Raw genomic sequence first — 20116 nt, forward strand, 5'->3', positions numbered from 1 at the left:
TTTGCAAAATTTATCCATGATTTTGTGAGGAGGACTCAAAAAAGTATGTTTTCTCATACTATCAGTCTAATTCAAAATAAAGTATTCAAATGATTCACATCAACCTCCAAAACTCTTTAATCCAGTTTTATATGTCCAGTCGGAAAATTTTAAAAACTCCATTTGGCTCTGTTGCTCTGTCACGCAGAGGTGGTGAATGTCCAGGAGCAGATGTGTATGAAATCTGTTGGCATGAAATATTCACAGAATTTATCTGGATACAGACTTAAAAAAAAAAAAAAATCAAAGTGTCTTTTTGAGCAGAAATAAAAGGCAAGATTAATTACACATGGAACAAAACAGACTGTTTATTCTGTATCAAATGGCAGAAACAAGGAGCAGCTTTTGAAGTTGGCAGAACCACCTTTTTGCACAGCAGAGTAGAACAACCAGCCCACTGAAATCTTGTGGAAAGGGCATTTCCCCTGAGAGTCAGAGCTGCACATGTCAAATCTCATTTCTCCTGCAGAACAAAGCCTTTCACAACACCAGCTTGGCAGCATAACCACCAAATTTAGCAGGATAGGTGAAGGAAGTTTCCATTGAGACCAGCTGGGAAAAATCTGTCAAGTGAGAGCAAAGGACTGGGACTGGTTTATCAACATTATGCTGAGGAAACTCAGCTCTCTCAGACATCAGCTGATGCAGTTCACTGCAATGAGATATCAGGAGCTGGATTTCAGGGATCCCTTCCAGCTCAGGATATTCTGATCTGAATGTGAGTGAGGAATTGTGCTGGGTCCCCAGACTTGTGTTTTCTGGCAGAAGGAAGGTGACACTTGACAGAAAATACAAAAGCTTTTAAGAATTGGCAAAATGACATCTTTACCTTCTTCTGAGGAATTCAGCCCTCCCTCATCAGGCTACAGAAAAGCTGAAACGTCTTGTTCAACCAGTAACAAGAACAGTTCCTCAAAAACAGATTTCCAAATCCCTTTTGTCTTTAGCATTCAAATGCATGGTATCCCATCCAACCATGGTGGCCATAGTGGACCTCAGGCTGGAACACCCAGGTTTACATTGCCTGAAGTTAAATGTGAATTTGATGCAAAGACTCCATCTGCTACCTGTTGAACAGTGGCTGCAGTGTTCCATGGCTCAGCCTGTGCTTGTATTTTGCAGTTGGCTTTTCTCTGGCTCCTGGTGCCAGTGCAAGGTGTGCATTCTGATTTTCAAATGATTTGATTATGCATATCCTGGAGATGTATCAGAAATCAGATTCTGTACAGAATTCAAGCAACAGCTGTGACCCTCTGGGGCAAAATGAATAACTGAGCATAGGGCTGAGCATAAAGCATCCTTAGTTAACAGAATCAGCTTTGGGGCAATCTTTTAGAGGAGATAAGTCATTTGGCACACCTTGAGAGTGCATTTGGCACTCTCTAAAAAACACCCTTAAAATTTTGTCTTCAAAAATCACTTCCCTTCCAAAACACTGTGCAGGTTTTGAGAGTTTCATGTTCTTTCCTAATATTTCCTAACCAAGTGCAAACATGACCTTTGCCAAAAAGAGTTTTGAGCCCAGAAGTTATGAATGGAGTCCCCCAGACATTTTTGTACCTCAGATTTCTCAAGAGAAAGGAAAATCAGCACCTCAGCCTGTTCTGCTTCCTGCACAGAAGCACTGCTCAGTCTCTGAGTCGTCCTCTCCATCATATTCTTCATCACATGATGACCATTCTCTGTTTAAAGAAGATTACAGTGGGTGTCTTGAGAAAGGAGACAATTTTAGTCATGTGGAAGTTACTGTCAAAAAATTCTCAGCCTACAGCCAGCATGGCACCTGCTGGTTATGCCAACAAAGTCTTGAGAAAATGCCCATCACAAACAGTTTTTGAGCATCTCCTGTGGTAACTGGGACATCTGCAGCAGCACTTTCTAGAATCATGGAATCATCAAGGTTGGAAAGGAACTCCAAGAATGTCGAATCCAACCTTTACCATGTCTCTTGCCAAGTGCTTCCTTATGATAAGGCCAAATATTTTTTTGTGGCAAAACACAAAATCTCCATCTGCTCCCTGTACAGAGCCTGAGGACAAAACAGCCCAATTTGCTTAAGCATAAGATAAACTGATCCTACAGGAAAACAACTGCAGAGCTTTACTGTGGTAAGTTTCAAGAGAATATGCACTTGAACAGACTGGGGGGTTTTGCCATTTATACTAAGTCACCAAATTTGACTGTGAAACCAAAAATAAATATTTCACCCCATCCAATGCCCTGCTTCTAGGACACAAGTACCAAAAATTATCCATGTGAGTTCCTATAAACTCATTTGACTTGACTTCCAGTTTATGTTCACCATCTTCACCTAGGTGATTGAAAACACTAATTGTTCTAAACATTTTTTGGGGGAAACACAGATCTGATGGATATTCTCCACCCAGTTCTCCAATGCTGATGGAAAGGCAGCATGGCCAGGCAAAGGCCTCATCCATCAATGAGCAGTTCTACAAATGACTCTGGCTTATGGTGAAATGTCCTCTTTGCTGCTCTTCCCACTCCAAATCTTTGTCTTCTTTCTACAAAGTCTTCAGGACTTGGAGGGCTCTTCATGTGCATCCTGCTGAATACAGTGGTCTACAAGAAACATGACTACTTTACACATTTATCCCTCTTCATTCATTTGGCCTCACCACATGTAATTCACTTCTTTTATTCTGGATATATTAAGGTATAAACTCCACAAAAATCCCCCACAGTGGGCTAAATGTCATCTCCAGCTGGACTAATCAGGCATCTTTCTGATCCAAATTAAAATAAGGACTAGTAATTGCTAAAAAGAGACCCTGGTCCATTGGTGTGGGAAGAAGATTTCCAAGCCCCAGATATTTACGTAGTTAAAAATTCTTTTTTAAGTGGTTTAAACTGTTTCATGATCCAAGCTCTCTGTTTCACCCACACACAAAACCTTCTCCTCTGGACATATATTCCTCAAAAACAGCCCCACAAGGCAAAAAAAAAAAAAAAAAGAGAGATACTTTCCTTTCCAGCCAGCTCAGGGCATTTTCAGGGAGGGAGGGATGCACCCATCAGTCAGAGGAGGTGTCTGTCCGTACATCAGGGTGACAGCCACTTTGTTATATTGATAGATTCTAGCAGGGGCTGGGAGTACACTTACTCACTGATACAATTCATTACACTTTAACATACGATGCTCTCTCACTGCTGTCTAGAAACATTGACTGAGTAGAAGTCCAGCACACTGATTTATTGGAGCTGGCAACTCAAGTCCAATGAAGAATCCAATGCAGGGAAGTTTTTGCCAATACACAGTAACTTTGTTTACTCAATAGAGGATGTATCCATCTTTCAGCTGGCATTGATTGCCCTTCCATTTTTATTTTTTTTAAACATGCCCAGGCTGTAAAAGGAAAAAAGAAAAAAATCCCATCACAGAAAGAGATTTGTTTTGGCAGAATAAAAAATGTTAAACCTCTCCACAGATAAACCAAACAGAGTGAGAAAGAAATAACTGTGCTCTTATGTAGCATAAGGATTTTAATTTGAAGCACGGCTCACACAGGTGGTTATCTCCTGGCTTACAATAGAAATATTCATTCAAACAGGAGAAAAATGTCATCATTTATCTGCACTGAAAGGCCTTGAGTGTCATAATGAAAGAAGATGGGGAATAAAAACAACAATCATGTTCTGGCACACAAGTTACCAAGAAAATCATGAAAGAGGGTGGAAGAAGTTCATGAAAGACTTCAACTTTCAGACACACACATGAATACCTTCAAGCCAGCTGTGGTAAGATGAGGGGCTTAAACATGAGAAACATCTGGTCTGGCTTTGGACAGAGGGTTTGTGCTCTCACATGACAGGCAGGGAGGCCACAGGGGACTGCCAAACACATTTTCTATCTATTGACCCTAAAATCACAGAATAACAGAATGATTTGGGTTGGAAGGAATGTTAAAGACCATCCAGTTCCAACCCTCCTGCCATAGGCAGAGACACCTTTCCATGGTGCCTTCCCACCTATCCCAGGTTGCTCCAAGCCCCATCCAACCTGGCCTTGGACACTTCCAGGGATGGCACATCCACAACTTCTCTGGGCAACCTGTGCCAGGGCCTCACCTGCCCATGGAAGATGGGTAGAAAAAGATGATTTTTGGGGTCCCTTCCAACCCAAATCATTCCATGGTTCTATGACTCTTCACCTAATTATGATTTTTGTTGTTTTTCTAATGGGCCGTAATGTGCTGTCCCTCTGGAGAAAGAGCTTGAAAAACATCTCTTGGCTTTAATCTTTCAGAACAGCTTTGGCATTTGTAGCAGGGCATCTAAACCCCCACAAGAGCTTATCTGTTGATTGTTATCCAGTCAGATAACTCAAGCAGGACAAGTTGTCTTGTAGGGAGTTATTTTGGTTCTTTGGGGCTAACACTGGTCTGGCTTCTCCCAGCTGAAAATAAACATCTTGGTGTTGAAGTGAGATTTGAGAAGATATGCTGGATTTCTGACTGACAGACTCTTGATTTACAACTATAAAAGTCACACCAAACTTTCACAAAGTGGAAATTTTCTGCAAATTTCCCTGGAAAAGTTTGGAGATTTTCCCATGAATGAGGATGCTGCTTTGTGGTTCCTCCCAGGGGTTGAGTTAAGGAATCTGTAGATTATCATCATTTTGTTGTAAGTTACATTCAACTCCTAATCAATACCATTTCTTTTGCTAGATTTACTATAGATACCTTGATACAGAGAACGGTTTTATGTTATGCTGTAATCTATTAGTAATTCTTCTAGTTTTAGACTGTGCACTAAGTAACTCTGATTAAGGTCTTTCATCTGTTACCTCCTATCTGTTCAATAAATAATTCATTTTTATGAATAGACCTGATTTTGCTGTCCTTAGCACTTGTGAGCCAAAGTGATTTCTTAAATTCAAGCTGTTCCCAAAAATCTGAGGCACGAAAGGATTTAGCTTTATTTAAACCCCTTCCAGTGAAAGAGTTTCAATACAAAAAATGAATTCTTCCTGACCTTCCTTTCAATATAAAAATGAATTCTTCCTGAGTCAGTGGCAGGGCTTCTTTAGTGAACTTTGTTCTGAAGCTCCTACTCTCCCTGACATTTGCTCATAATTGCTCACCCTGGGCTGAGCTGATGAAATTGTAAATAAAGACACTCACAGAGCATTTCTTGGTGCTTATCTGCAGCCTCTGCAGCTTGAAAAGTCTACATCTTGTTTGTTTCCTGGCTCACAAAATACCAGAAGATAACTTTCTGAGTCTGATTCCTCAGGGAATTTGTCCAGGAGCAGATAGAGAGGAGACAGTGAGGTGAATTTCCAGCCTCTCCCACCTGTTCTTGCAATGCTCCTCAGGGTTTATGAGCATCCCAGCTTTTGCAATAAGCAAGGGAAATGCAGAAGTTGTAATTGGAGGGACAGAATTCTGGGATGTAGAAATTTATAGCAATGGCACAACATTCTTATTGTGAGGCAGTTTCATGCTCAACAGGCTGCACACCTGCTCAGTTAATCTGGGTGAGAGTTATATCTCATCATGAAACACTAAGAGTCCAAGGGTTTAACCTTCTCTCCTCCATTTCCTCCCAAGATCACATTTAGAACACAAAGAGAACATCTCCAGAATCTCTATCAGAAACTGAATCGACAACATTATACTCTGCTGTCTTTTTTCTCATGGAACAGCAAAGTTCTGTGTAGAACTTCAGTCTTGGTGCCAGACAGAAGGTAAAGAAATTAAATCTTATATGTAGACAATTGCCAAACAGGGCAGTCTTCAGCGCAAAATGTGTTGACAAAAACACTTCAGAATCCAATAGAGTTCATGTGATTTCTGATAAACCACATTAAAACAGCATCATAATTCTGAATAAAGGATTCTCCAGCTCCACATTTCACTCTACATATATTTTGCTAATTTTTCTCTCTGCAAGTGAAAAAACCCTCTCCAGGAACAAAGCAAAAAGAATCTGTTGGCATTCAAAAAACCTTTAGAAACAGTTACTGTGTGCTGCAAATTGCACTTTGCACACACCACCCCTCCCACGCAGACAGCAATGAACACTTAATGCCCCAGGAGTGCAAGGAGGCAATTCCTTGAAAATGTTAAGTGCTGCCTGTTGCTGCCTTGGAAATGTCATTTCCAACAGTTGTGATTGAACGAGCAAGTCCTGCTGCATCCTTCCCCCTCCAGCTCTCCCAGATCCTGACACATCTCCCTGAATTCTGTCCCTGTGGAAACGTGCTGCATTTCTGACAGGTGTGTGAGGGGACCCCATTAATGCAGCAAGGAGAGGAGAGAGTCCACATGCCTGGAAAAATGCACGGCAATTTCACCTGATTCTGCTCTGTAGCAGTCAGACTCCCTGAGGTTATATACTAAAACACATTTGATGAACTAGAAGCCCATTTCCCCCACTGTGTGCGCAGGCAGTGTAAGCAAGTAGCTCAAGGTTAGACATGTGCACAGTAAAAACATAAAACCTGCCTTTAAAAAGTAAAGCTGTATTTAAAAGTTTAAATCTTCATTTTCTTCATGTATATCATTAATAACATATTGACAATACTGCCTTATAATAAAAGAAAATAAGACTAAAAAACATCTCTGCTGTAGGCAGACATTTTGAATAATGTAATATAAAGGCAACAATCAGGAGGCTGATCTTCCTAACAAAGTGTGGAACAGCTCAGGATCATCAAATCATCAAACACCAGAAGGGAAACAGCCCTGCTTGGGCTTCAGCAGGAGCCCTTTGCCTGTCTGAACACACAGCCCAATGCCCTGAGCACTGTTACAGTTAGAAATGCTGATTTTATCTAAATGTAGCATAGTCCAGCTCAGTTTCTTCACTATGTTCCAAGTAATAAAAGTGCGTCCTTAATAAATGTGGTAGAATTTTTGTTTTTCCTGAGAAGTCCAGATGAAAGACTCTACATAAGCAGTAAAGCCATTGTAGAATATTTTACAAGAAAATTATGTTGTGGCTTATTAAAAAACACAAGGAAAGATAACTTCTGGATAACTTGAGACTTAAGAAATTTGTAGTAAATGATATTTGGGGTTTTTTTACCTTATATACTATATCTGAGTACTTTCAAACAGCTGCTTCCTTCAACTCAAGAGATTTCTGAACATTAGTAAAGGATGAGACAAATTTAGGAATTATTAGGATAACTTCCCTATGTAAATAAAACCAAAGGATCATGGAATGGTTTGGGATGGAAAGGACCTTAAAGATCATCCAGCTCCAGCCCCTGCCATGGGCAGGGATACCTTGCACACAACCAGGCTGCTCCAAGCCCTGTCCAACCAGGCCTTGGACACTTGGAACATCCAGATCCTCTCTGAGCAGCCTGTTCCAATGTCTCAACAATCCCACAGTAAAGATTTTTGTTCCAATATCAAACCTAAACCTACCATTCTGGGCAGATCAATAGCCCATGAGGTCTGGCATTTGTCTCAGAAATCACATGCAACAGAGAAAGGAATTTCTTGTCATTCATTAGGGTGTTTATTATAAAACAGTGCCTACCAGCATTTAAAAATCTACAGATTTGCATTCACTATATTCTTTGTCTAAAAGAATGTTGGTCTTTTTTTATAAGAAAGTAATCATAAAGTTAAAATTTAAAATAAGAACGGAACAGCACATTAAAACAGATTTAAAGGAGTTTAATTTTCAAACATTTTTAATTGCCATGGTTCCACTTCAGTCCACTGAAGGATGGTGATTTTTAGCAGCTGAGTGTCTGAGAAATGTCTGAAAGAGAAAAGGGAGTCCATGGGAGGCTACCTGTGTGCAAATCCTTCAGAAACAGTGGAACTGGAGGGACTGTTTAGGATGGATGAGGAGGGCTACGGCAGGGTGTGATCCCTAGAACAAGAGAGGCAGGAATGTGAGTTGGATTCAGCTGTGAGCGTACAATTCAGTCTAACTCTCTAAGCAATTTAATTTCCAGCCAATATGCATGGGATTCCATAGGATGGGATTCCAGAGCACAGTTCCTGACAGGAAAGCTACCTGGAACCACTGTGACAAAATTCCAGTGGTTTGGAACCCCCCAAGCAGTCTGAGTGCAACAAGGCTGGAGTAAGATACAATGAGTTTGCTCTTTGACCAGCATTTGCTTCTTACAATCTGATCAAAACCCATACCTGGAAAGTGACCCTGGCCCTGCCAGTTCCTCAAGAACTCTTCCAGGAGCATCCTCCACACCCCACATATTGGTTTAAATAACAGGGCAGACTTCAAAATAACAGCAGCTCTCAGATGAAGCTCATGTACAGTGAAAGCAATAAACAATTTTAAACACCAAACCAAACTGTATCAAGAAACCCTGAACTCCTGTTGGGAAATAAACTCTTTTTACTTTAATTGCAGATCTCAGCAGGCACTGTGATATAAAACCCTGTGAGATACTTGATAATAAACTCAAACAGTCCCATTTTCATTTCTTTACCCATTAAATAGACGATCACAATTGGAAAGAAGAAGCATAGAATAGTTCATTAAGGATTTGTCCCATCCTGGGCAGATTCTCTCTGGGGTGGGGGTTTAAGTTGCTATCAGATTGGGTGATTGCCATTCTGACCAGTGGTTTTGGTTCTCAAAAAGATAATTTCAGCCAGGAGTGGTGTGAATTTTCATTTTAATGCCTCCTGGGTTCCTGCAAGGTTCTGGTCAGAGAGCATGCAGTTGTGCTTAGTGAAAACCTCATTAAAGATTAATCCAGCAAAGACTGGCCATAAACATTTACCACTGTAATTCCATAAAAGTTAATGGTGTCAGTAAACAGGAGGCTGGGACAAGCCAGGCTCCACAAGTCATGGTGGGGAGGAAACAAATCCCAGGCTGGAGCAGCAGCTTCCAAAAACATTTGGCAGGACTCCCTTTGCATGTGGCATTTGGAAAGTGGGAATTGCTCCCAGTGGGAAAGGCTGAAGTGGATTCTGTCTCTTGATTTGCTTAGGAAAATGATTGTTTATCCCATCTGTTGTTAGGGAATGGTTCCCCACAGAGAGAGGATCCAGTGCAGGCGTGGCGCTGGCCCTGGGGAGGAATTCCAGACACTGGGAAGTCAGCAGAGCAGCTTTGCTGTGAATTTGTGGTGGTTGATGCCTTTCTCCAGGCAGCTGTACCTGAGGAGGGAAAATTAATTCATCAGCTGCATTCAAAGGGCAGTTTGGGAAAGGCACTTAAACATAAACTGGGAAACTGCCCAAATAATGGTGTTTGATGGCAGGGAATTTCTTACTGAACAGAATCCCTTGTTGAATTTCAGTTGAAACTGTTGTAGCCCCACTCATAAATAACATTTTTCTTTCCTTTCTGTTGCCATTGCTGATGATAATTCATTGCATGCTATTTATTATATGGTAACATTACACACACAATGGGACAAAAAGTCATATTTTCCCTTAGAAATGCAGCCTGAAGTACAGACAATGTCATTATACATATTTATACCTACAAGCTGAATGCCAGTGCTTTTATTATGCTTTACTAATCCAGCAAAAACTTCACAATCTCTTAATGTAACAGTTATATTCTATTCAACTGTCCTATAAAAATATATCAAAGCTGGGAATGGTAAATAATTATCTAACCCACTAAGACTCAGAGTATAATGAGCAGTGACTGCTGTTTTATTTGTCTGTCTCAAAGCAATTCCCAACTCTTTCTCCCACTACCCCATGACATCAAGGACAGAGTTAATAAAGGAAAAATACCTCCAATTAACTTACATGTTAAAAGGCAACAGAGAAAACCTAAAATACACTGGGAAAGTTCAAAAGAACAGTAATTATTTTAGAGTGATACCACAAAAAAAAAAATCTACTGCTGCATATCAGAAAAAGCAAAGCAGCATGAATTATGTACTTATGTAAATAAAGCTAATAGGCGATAACATTAATTAATGGCATAAAACTTCTGCTCATCACTCTGCAGATAGCAGGTATTCATTTGTGAGGATTAATTTATATTTTAATTAGAAATTTACATATTTAGCAGCCTTGCCATCAACAATTAGCAACTCCAGTGCATTTAAGGATTTTCAATTTAAACTAAACATAGTGAATTTCAAAGGGTCATTTTGGAGCAATTTGTTTCATTTCACAGCAATGGGGAGCTACACATTCCCTTCATATCCACCCATTACCTTCAAATAAAAACTCCTAAGAAGCAGTTTGTAATACCTGAAACATGATTTGGTCTGTTCTAATTTACTTCTCATGAAACATTTATGGTAAATACTAATTACTAGAGAAGGTCTCTCTGGAGGCCAAGGAAGATAAAATTATTTGTGATTAATAAGTTTGGAGCAACAATAAATCAGCCTTATGGGTGGTGGGTGAGTGGGGAACGGACAGGAGTGGTTGGCTCCATGCATAATTAAGTTTTAGGTAAGATTAGTGAGTCAAAGGTTAAATAAATTTCAAATAATTCCATAATGTGCTGGCAGCACGAGGTTTGATCTATATACAAACAGAAGAAAAATCTGGGTTGGGAGCCTGGCATGATTCATCCCAGATAAACAGATGGAAAGATTTGGGCTCTGCTCTCCCTACCATCAAAATGAAGGCAGAGGAACTCCACCTCAACCACAGCATGAGATCTCTTAGCACACCACAAGTTTCCACATGTTCACATCCATCAGAACATGGCCCAAAACACTCACTTCAGACTTGTTTCATAGCAAGAAGTGGAATAATTTTTCATTTCTGATGAACCAGGGTAAATTCAGTTCAGAACAGGTAAATTCCCAACTGACCTGGGCTCAATCCCCATCCTGCAACAGAATCTTGGGCTGGAGGACAATCTCTGGGAAACCCTGAGCAGAACATCAGCACCTGAAATCTCACCCAGAGCAGAACATCAGCACCTGAAATCTCACGCAGAGCTCATGGGGTGAGGAAATCCAGCCCCTATCTGCAGCTTTTGTTACCATCACACAAATAACATTGCAGGCAAGATAAAGGAGGAGGAAGCTGACTGATGAAGGGGCCCAAATAATATTTCATGGCAGGGAATTTCTTCCTGAACAGCATCTCTTTTTGAATTTCAATTGAAATTGTTGCATTCTATCCATAAATAACATTTGTCTTCCCTCTCTTTTGCCACTCCTGGTGGCAATTTATTGCATACTATATGTTATATAGTAATATTACATACACAATGGACCAAAACTCATATTTTCCCTTAGAAAACTAGCCTGAAGTGCAGATTCAGAAGAAGCAGGATGCTGCATGATATCCTATGACAACTGGGCTAGTTTGGCTAGGACCAATGTTTCTGATAAAGTTGTTTTTAATCAAGGCAAAATTTCTGTCAGGACACAGTCATTTCTTTGTGCTCCTCTCTCAGACTGCTGCTATTGGAAAAATAATTTTCACCAGCTCCTGCACAGGTACAAGGGCACAGTCTTCACCCCAATCCATTCAGGGTCCTGTATTATCCACAGCAAGATGAGCCTTGAAACTCTCTTTGATTCAGCTTCTCTAAATGCTTAATAAAACTGAATTCTCATTAAGGTTACTGAAGTATATTTATTTCAAAAGTAGAGTTTTGAATTGCCTACAGGACTTCCCTGAGCCAAAGAATTATGACCAGAAGCACCCAGAGGTGGGAGGCCATCCCCTGCCATCAGTTACAATTCTGGGTGTTAATTGTTTCCCCATCCCCAGTTGTGCTCATTTGCTCAGCCCAGCTGCGCCACACAAAGCAGGGCTGCATTAATTGTGGTGTGCAAAGCTCACTGATGCAGCTTAGAGAAATCAGGGATAGGGGATGGCTCCAGAGATCTTCTACTCCACAGCTGCTGACACCTTCCCCTCTGCCAATATTTCTTTTCCTACATAAAGAGCATCTTTCCTCCTTGGGGTGGGCTCTGAGAAGTGCCTGCAAGAGCTGTAGCTGGAAATATCCCTCCTTTTTGCCAGCAGTTACATAGACAGCACTTTGCTGGCTCACTGCCTTGCCATGAAGGATGGAGCAGGTTTCACCCAGCATTACCTTTCTCAATAATTCACAAACTCCTCTGAATCCCTGTGATCCTTCCCAGGCCCTTCTCTGCTAATTGAAGGAACACTGGCCACCCTCCTGCACTTCAGTTCATCTGAGAGACCAATATTTCACTGACCAGCCAGAAGGAATTAAAATGAGAGCAGTTAACTCTTGGCAGCTGGTGCACAGCCCCAGTCCTCTCTCAAGGCACTGCTGACACCTGAACCATTTTCTCCAGTTATTTGATAACCTGTGGCTAAAAATGGGCAGTGATGGATAGAGCGAGTATTGCTTCCACAGGAGCTCATTTTCTTTGCTATTCTCCTCTTTTTTTTCTTTTTTTTTTTTTTCCTGAGGAGTAAATGAAATCTTTTTGTCCTAGTCAGAGTGTAGAGACCTGTATTCTCTTCTGTAATTGAGCCAATCCCTTTATTCCAATCCATCCTCCTCAGTCGTGGTTTTCTTTACCAATTTTCATTTGGCCAAACATTTGTGGTTTTCCTTTTTTTTCTGTGCTATAACAAGAGCTTGAGGACCCAGCCAAGGTTTGTAATGGATTATGCTGCTCAATGTTGTATGTACAAGCACATGTATTGAGGGAAAGGCCCCTGTGCCCAAGGCTTGGATTTATTCAGGAGGAATAAAAGGCCAGTGGATGCTCAGGAGGAGATAAACACCACCCAGAATCTGTGTCGAACATGGACAACAAGCTCAGGTTTTGGGCAGCATCAGAGTCACACACAGCAATGTGTCCATTCAAGGTCATTAATGGATTTAAGTGTCTGGCAGCCAGTGGCAAAGAACCAAAGCAGAAAAAGAGAAGAAGGGAGAGCCCTGCAATTTCAAAAGAGTCAAAGAACAAAAAATGCCATTAATACCCTGTGACTCTGGTGAAGTACTTCACAAAAATACTTCTAGCCAGGACTCATTTAAAATTGGCAACTGTTGATGATGATTCTGTTGTATTTTTGGTTTGGAAAGTGTCAGATACAGATCCATACAAATTATACCTTGTTTTTTTTCCCCTATAGTTATGATACAATCACTTTCCTGCCCTGAAAGCTGCCATTAGCAGCCATGATACACTTTTAATTCAAGTTAAATTAAAATCTCCCAAAATCTTCCCCTGTGTCAGTAGCTGTTTACAGAATATGGCAACATCCAGAAGAAAATAAAGAAGAAAATTCTCATATAGAAAACAGTGCTAATAAAAAAATTTAAAAAAAAAAAATTAAGAACACCTGCAAGGATTTGGGTTTGGGCTTCAATATCTGCCTATTGCTGGGTGAAATTCTGTGATCCCAAGCATAGGATTGCAAGGAAGGTAAGAAGGAGGACATGTTGCCCTGGGAAGCATCTGCAGGATGATTGTGTGTTTTGGGGTGCTTCTGATTATTAGGGACTTTTAACAGGGGTGTGTAGTGAAAGGACAAGAAGGAATGGCCTTAAACTGAAGGAAGACAGATTTAGATCACATATTAGGAACTAATTCATTACTGTGAGTATACTGAGACAGTGGAACAGGTTGCCCAGAGAAGTTTTGGTTGCCCCATCTCTGGAAGTGTCCAAGTCAAGTTGGACAGGGCTTGGAGCAACCTGGGATAGTGGAAGGTGGAACCATGGCAGGGGGTTGGAATTGGATGAGCTTTAAAGTCCCATCCAACCCAAACCATTCTATGGTTCTGTTATTTATAGGAGGCACTTCCTGATAGTGCTCACTCCCCTAGATTCACTGAGAGTCAGCCTGAGAAAAGTTAATTTTTAGTCATCAAATCCTTTAGAATGACAATTACCCTATAAACTCAGAGAGACCTGGGTCACTGCTATCCAAGAGTGGAAGATCATGTCTGGAGTGGTTCCTGCCTACCCTAAGGTATTGGAAGAATTCTGATTCATTCTGGTGGCAGAACCATCAGCAGAGATATGGTGTCCAAAAAAAAGTCATTGAATCACAGAATCATCATAGAATGTTCTGGGTTGGAAGGGAGATTAAAGGTCACACAATTCTAATCCCCTGCCAAGGCACTAAACTGAGCCAAGCCATAGACAACCACTGATATCACTGGTGAATTCTTGGCAGCAGAAACCCCTACAAGAAAGATTTGCAGAGTCCCAACAGCACAGTCAAGCCTGAGTTCTCCCATCTTGGTGGAGATGTCTAAGAAACCCAGCATAAGGAAGTGTAAGAAATCTGGGATCTGTGGTCAGAATTACATTGTGGACATAAACTAGACTAGCTACAATTTCTCTAGGCATGGTAGACAAACAAAAAATAAATGTCCTTGTTCTATATAATTAGAATGGACTAAATACTAAAAGCATAGGTGTGAAAGTAGAAATTGTACCTGGCAATCCGTGTGGGTCCCTTCCAAGTAGGATATTCTGTTTCTATGAAAGGCTGTTGTTTATTGACAGGGAAATGTGTGTTTGCTGAAGGAAGGAACCTTCAAAGAATTAACAGTAAGACAGAAATCCACACAGCAAACAAGAGAGACAGGAAGTAATCTTTGAAGTTCTGTTCTAACTGAAAACATTTAACAAAATTAAAATACAAAATGTCAGTTCTTCATTCCTTCTTTCTAATTTATTTTGTATAATAAAAGAACAAAAATAATTTCTTATTTAAATGTTCTTTTCTTCTTTTCAGCTGTTCTAGAAATGCAGGTTCTTTATCAGAAATGCTGTGTCTGCTTTTCTCTTCTTTATTCAATGAGAACACTACACATTGGGTACCATTTTCTTTTCCTAAATTTTTGTATGTGTGTGTATGTGATTGAAAATATTTTCTTTTTCAGTTTAGGAAAAATGCTTTTTGTAGTTTTGTAGGATCTTGAACAGAAAAGAAGTGAAACCATCCTACATATTAGCTGTTCCTGTCAGTATTTCATTCAGAGCTATAATCATCTGCGAAGCATCCCTAGTTGTAAATATACATAAATGACCAATCAAACAAAACAATGACACTGGAGGTTTTTCAATGGCCTAAATTCCAGTCTGTTAGCTTCCAAAATGCTTGAGCAATCTTCTACTGCTGGGAGAAATTAACACAGCAAATTACTCAGATGCAGAGCATAATCCTCTCTGCTGGTCTCATTCAAATTGATTTGAATGCTCCTGATTTGAAGCTGCTGTGAAATCAGCCACAGAAGCAAAGCAGGTTGTAGGTCTTGATATACAGGAGGTATTTTCCAGGACAGCAATGGCCACTGTGACCATCTCACCCTGGTAGAATCACAGAATCATTAAGTTTGGTAAAAAGCTCCAAGATTATCAAGTCCAACCTTTGCTTGAGCACCACTTTGTCAACTGGACCAGAGCAGTGTCATATACAGTTGTGTCTTGAACTCCTACAGTCATGGTGACTCCACCACCTCCCTGGGAAGCCCCTTACAATGCTTGACCATCCTTTCAGTGAAAAAATTCTTCCTGATGTCCAACCTTACCTTCCCCTGGTGCAATTTGAGACCATTTCCTCTTGTTGTGTGGGAGAAGAGACCGAACCCCACCTAGCTACATCCTCCTGTCAGGGAACTGAAGAGAGCACAAAGGCTTCCCTTGAGCCTCCTTTTCTCCAGCTGAGTCCCTCCAGCTCCCTCAAATACCCAAAGTGCAGCTTTCAGAAAGATCTCTGATCTGGGCTTCATCTCAGCTCAGTGAAAGGGTCTGCCAGGTGCCAGTCACTACTACACCAACAGCCTCTGCAACCCATGCTCCTCCACCATATTGTCAATTATTTGAATTTCCTTTGGAAAACTTCATATTTACCCCACAAAACATGACATAAAATCAAATTTTAAAAATTGCATAAGTTATATATCTAAATAAGAAGACCAATGTGGGTTGAGTTTACAGCTTGATACCAGGGTTAACTTTGAATGTGGTGCTGCAGGCTCTCCAGAATTTATTACTAATGGATTTTAAATTCAGGGGGATAGATGAGTCTTTACATGAAGCTTTTGTTGGCACTACTTACTTCAAATATTATACATCTATCTCCTCTATTTAATCAACCTTCTTCATCTGAATGATGAATTGTGCCAATGCTCCCTGTAGGATTTTTCCAAATTGAGCAATTTAGGAAATGTCTGACAAGCAGTATAGAGGAGTGGAAGCTAGGAGAGGTATCAAGGAAAATGACTTGGTTCCACTGAAGGTTGGAATTTTTTTTTTTTTAATTGGGACCACAGTTTCACTTCTTAGTTCACTTAGACACTCTTAGTTCATCTGCTGACTGATGGGGTGACTTTGGACTAATCCCTGACCTCTCAGAGTCTCAGATCACACATCTGTGAAAGACAACAACCTTTCCAATAAAGTATTTATGTTGAATTTGTGTAGGATTTAGATGAACCTCACAAAGTACCATTCTACATTTTCCCTCATGCTTTCCTACTTCCTGGCATATATTTGCATCCAGCTTGCCCCAAAGCTGTTGCCTCTTCCCTGCATTTTGCATGCAGCTGTGTGGTGACTCACAGCCATCACCAAACACAAAATCCTTCGTGTTTTCTTCCAGCTGTTGTCTGTGCTGTCCCTTCACTTTACTGCACATCCTATAATCTGTAGCATTATCCAATTCACAACGTGTTTATCCACAATGTGCTGCTGGGAGGTTTTCACACAGATTGCAATTGGACAATAAAGAAAATCAACCAGACAGGAAGTCAACTTGCCAGACATCTGTAGGACAGCTTTGAATTTTTGTGCTCCTGAGCTGAAATTGTTTGGGCTGACTTTATAAAAAGAACTTCACAGTGAAAGCACCATTCAGCTATTCTCAACATGGAGAATTTGTGCTTTTAATAGGAATAGTTTTAGCTCCACTCTGGTGGGATGCCATCTGCAGAGCTGCCTCCAGCTCTGGAATCTCCAGAAGGACAGGAAGCTGTTGGGAGTGAGTCCAGAGGAGCCCACCAGGACGATCAGAGGGATGGAGCACTTCTCCTACAAGGAAAGGCTGAGAAAATTGAGGTGGCTCACCCTAGAGAAGAGAAGGCTTTGGTGGGATTAGATTTTGGCCTTCCAGTACCTGAAGGAGCCTACAAGAAAGATGGAGAGGGACTTTTTACAAGGGCCTGGAATGATAGAACTGGAGGTAATGGCCAAACTTATAGAAAGTAGCCTTAGATTAAGTATTACAAAGAAATTCATTAGTTGGAGGATTGTGAGGCCCTGGCATAGGTGTCCAGAGAAGCTGAGACTGGCCCATCCCTGGAAGTGCTCAAGGCCAGGCTGGATGGAGCCCTGAACAGCCTGGTCTAGTGGAAGGTGTCCCTGCCCATGGCAGAAGGGTTGGAACCCAATGCCATTGAAGGTCCCTTTGAACCCAACCCAAGCCATTCTGTGATTCTGTGGTGGCCACATCCAGCTGCCTGGTCCAGATGATCATTGGCCATCCTAACTGCATTAGAAACTCTTTGAGAGATGACTCCATGTCCCAGGCAAAGCAAGTGCCAGTGTCAGAGAGCTTTTTCTTGTGCCGGTTCATTTACTGGTGTAGAAGAGGTTTATGTACTGCTGTATGTCTGCAATGTATTGACCAATTTGCCACATGCCATGTTTACACACCACAAATACACAAAAGCCATTAGGCCTGGCATGACCAAAATTAATATTCCTACAAATATATTTACATTTTGTGCTATTCGAAAACATGATCAGTCTTCAGATTATGAGCCATGACAGTCTTCATATGAGCCATGACTAAAACTGGGCTTGGGTAAAGAGGTCCAAACATCCTACTCCTTGTTTTTCTTTCCTTGGCCTATTAGCATTCCTAGTATCTAGCTTGCATACAGCTACAGCGTTCTGCAGAGACCAGGATGGGACAGATGAAACAGGAGATGGCCTTTAAGGTCCTTTCCAACCCAAACCACTCTGTGATTCTGTTAAATCAGATGCTCTGCATGTGAGCTGAAGTCCTTTTGTCATCAATGCAGAGGGGCAGCTCCCTCCAGAGTGCCCATCATCTCATCCTGAGGTGGGTATCTGACCTACTTCAGATGAATTTGCACCTAGACACACACTTTTATCTCCACCAAGTCCAAAGCAGTGACCTCACTGAAGAGCTGTAAGCTGAAAATATCTGAAAAGAAGCAGGGGACATCTCTAAACCTACCCCAAAACTAACCCAAAAATATTTTTCACACCAGATCTCCTTTCACACAACAAACCTAGGCCTCAACCACAGGGTCTTTCACGTCAGTTGTGCATTTTCATTGTGTGAATATTTACTTCCATCCTTCTCTTTGTCCTACTCAATGACAAGCTTTCAGAGTACATCCAAGGGCTGAATTCCAATGTTTGAGTTTTGCAAATATGTCTATTGCAGATGCTGCTTATTAAGTATTTACCAAGTCATTACCCCTTAGGATGTATCTTCTTGCTTACACTGGAACAGCAAGGGAGTAGAAGGGATCTCTCCAAATTTGGTTAATTAATCCAACTGCAAACAGTAATTAGATTTTATCGTAATCAACTAATTAATTCTTCCAACTCAGTAGTCGATGTAATGAGCAAAGAAAACACAACCAGCTTTTGCAAGACACGAACCTCAGCTTGGAAAAGGAAGGAGCAAAGGCCATCTAAACCAATTAAAGGAGAATATATATCAAGTTACTCAGAGGGGAGACAGTTCTGGGATACACGGCACAGCTAAGCTGGCATTTTTCCTTTTCAGCATTGCTTTGGATTTGATGTAATTTCTCTGAATAGGAGGATGTTCTATTCTGAGCACATCAGTGCCTCCTCCTTGCATAAGGGCTTTACTGGGATATCAGTAGGAGCACAGTAGTGCATTTACCAGCACTTTGTCATACAGACAACACTGCCTTGCTGGTCAGCTCCAGTGCTGGTGGCAGGAAAAAAATCCCATTATCATCATTATTCACAAGGGTTTTCTGAGACCAGCTGGGTAGTGCCATGTAAGTTCCCATTTTTTGTGAACTTAAACTAATTTCAGGCCTCTTTTAGGGCCAGTTCAGGCATTTTGCAGTGTGAACACATCTAAAAAAAAATGAACATGTTTAATGTCAGCATGGGAGGTCACTTGCACTAAGCAGAAGAATCACAGCAGCTGTGGATGTAATTAGCATTTTTATGTAGATTCATACATCCAGAACCACAATTCACAGTGGTTGTGGCACCTATACAAATGTATTTATGTTGGCACTGTGCAGGTAAAGCAAGTTCACCCTCTCTGCAGGTGCAATGTTTGGGAACTATCAATATTGGATTTTTATGTGTACAAGACAAGGAAAATTACTGAATTACTGAAAACAGTAATTAACACTGTGTCTCATAAAATCCTTCTGGACACAGGGGTGAAGTATGGACTACATAAGTGGACAGTGAGGTAGACTGAAAAGCAAGTGAAAATGTAGGGCAAAAAGGTTGTGGTCAGTGTAGTGGAATCCAGCTGCAAGCCAGTCCAGAAGATTGTCTGCCAAGGATGAACACTGGGGACAATACTGGGGACAACATCCTTCAACAATCCTGTTAATGGCAGGGATGGTGGGGCAGGATGGACCCACAGCAGGTTGGCAGATAACACAGAGCTGGAGGAGTGGTTGTCACCCCAGATGGGTGTGCTGCCAATGAGGGGGACAATGGATCACTAAGGAAATAAGGAATATTTTCCCCATGGGGAAGATTAATCCCATTACCGGTTGGGTGCCATCCTCTAGAAAGCTCTGTCTAGAATCACCTGGGGATGCTGGCAAACACCAAACTGACCACAGTCCTGATAGGAATATGCTCTTGTAGCCATGATGCTCAAGAATATTGTGGGCAGTGTTGGGAAGAACACTGCCAGCAGTTCAAGGGAAGAGATTTTACCCTTCTAAAGATCCATCAACCTAAGGAAAAGCAAAGGGAATAGGTTAATAGGACTACAAGCCATTGTCCTTCCCACCAGCATTATCCAGTGTGCCATCCATCCATCCCCAGTTCATGCCATGTAATTCCCACAGCCCAGGTCAGGACTGTGGGATTCAGGGAGCACTGCTGATGCAGTTGCCATCAGAGCTGTTTAAAGCCAAACCCAAAGCTTTCTAGAGAAGAGCAATCTTCTAAGCCAATGTCATAAAAT

Source organism: Melozone crissalis, unplaced genomic scaffold (genome assembly GCF_028551555.1).
Source record: "Melozone crissalis strain CALT ecotype California unplaced genomic scaffold, PUWL_Pcris_2 ptg000002l_1, whole genome shotgun sequence".
Lineage (NCBI taxonomy): Eukaryota > Metazoa > Chordata > Aves > Passeriformes > Passerellidae > Melozone > Melozone crissalis.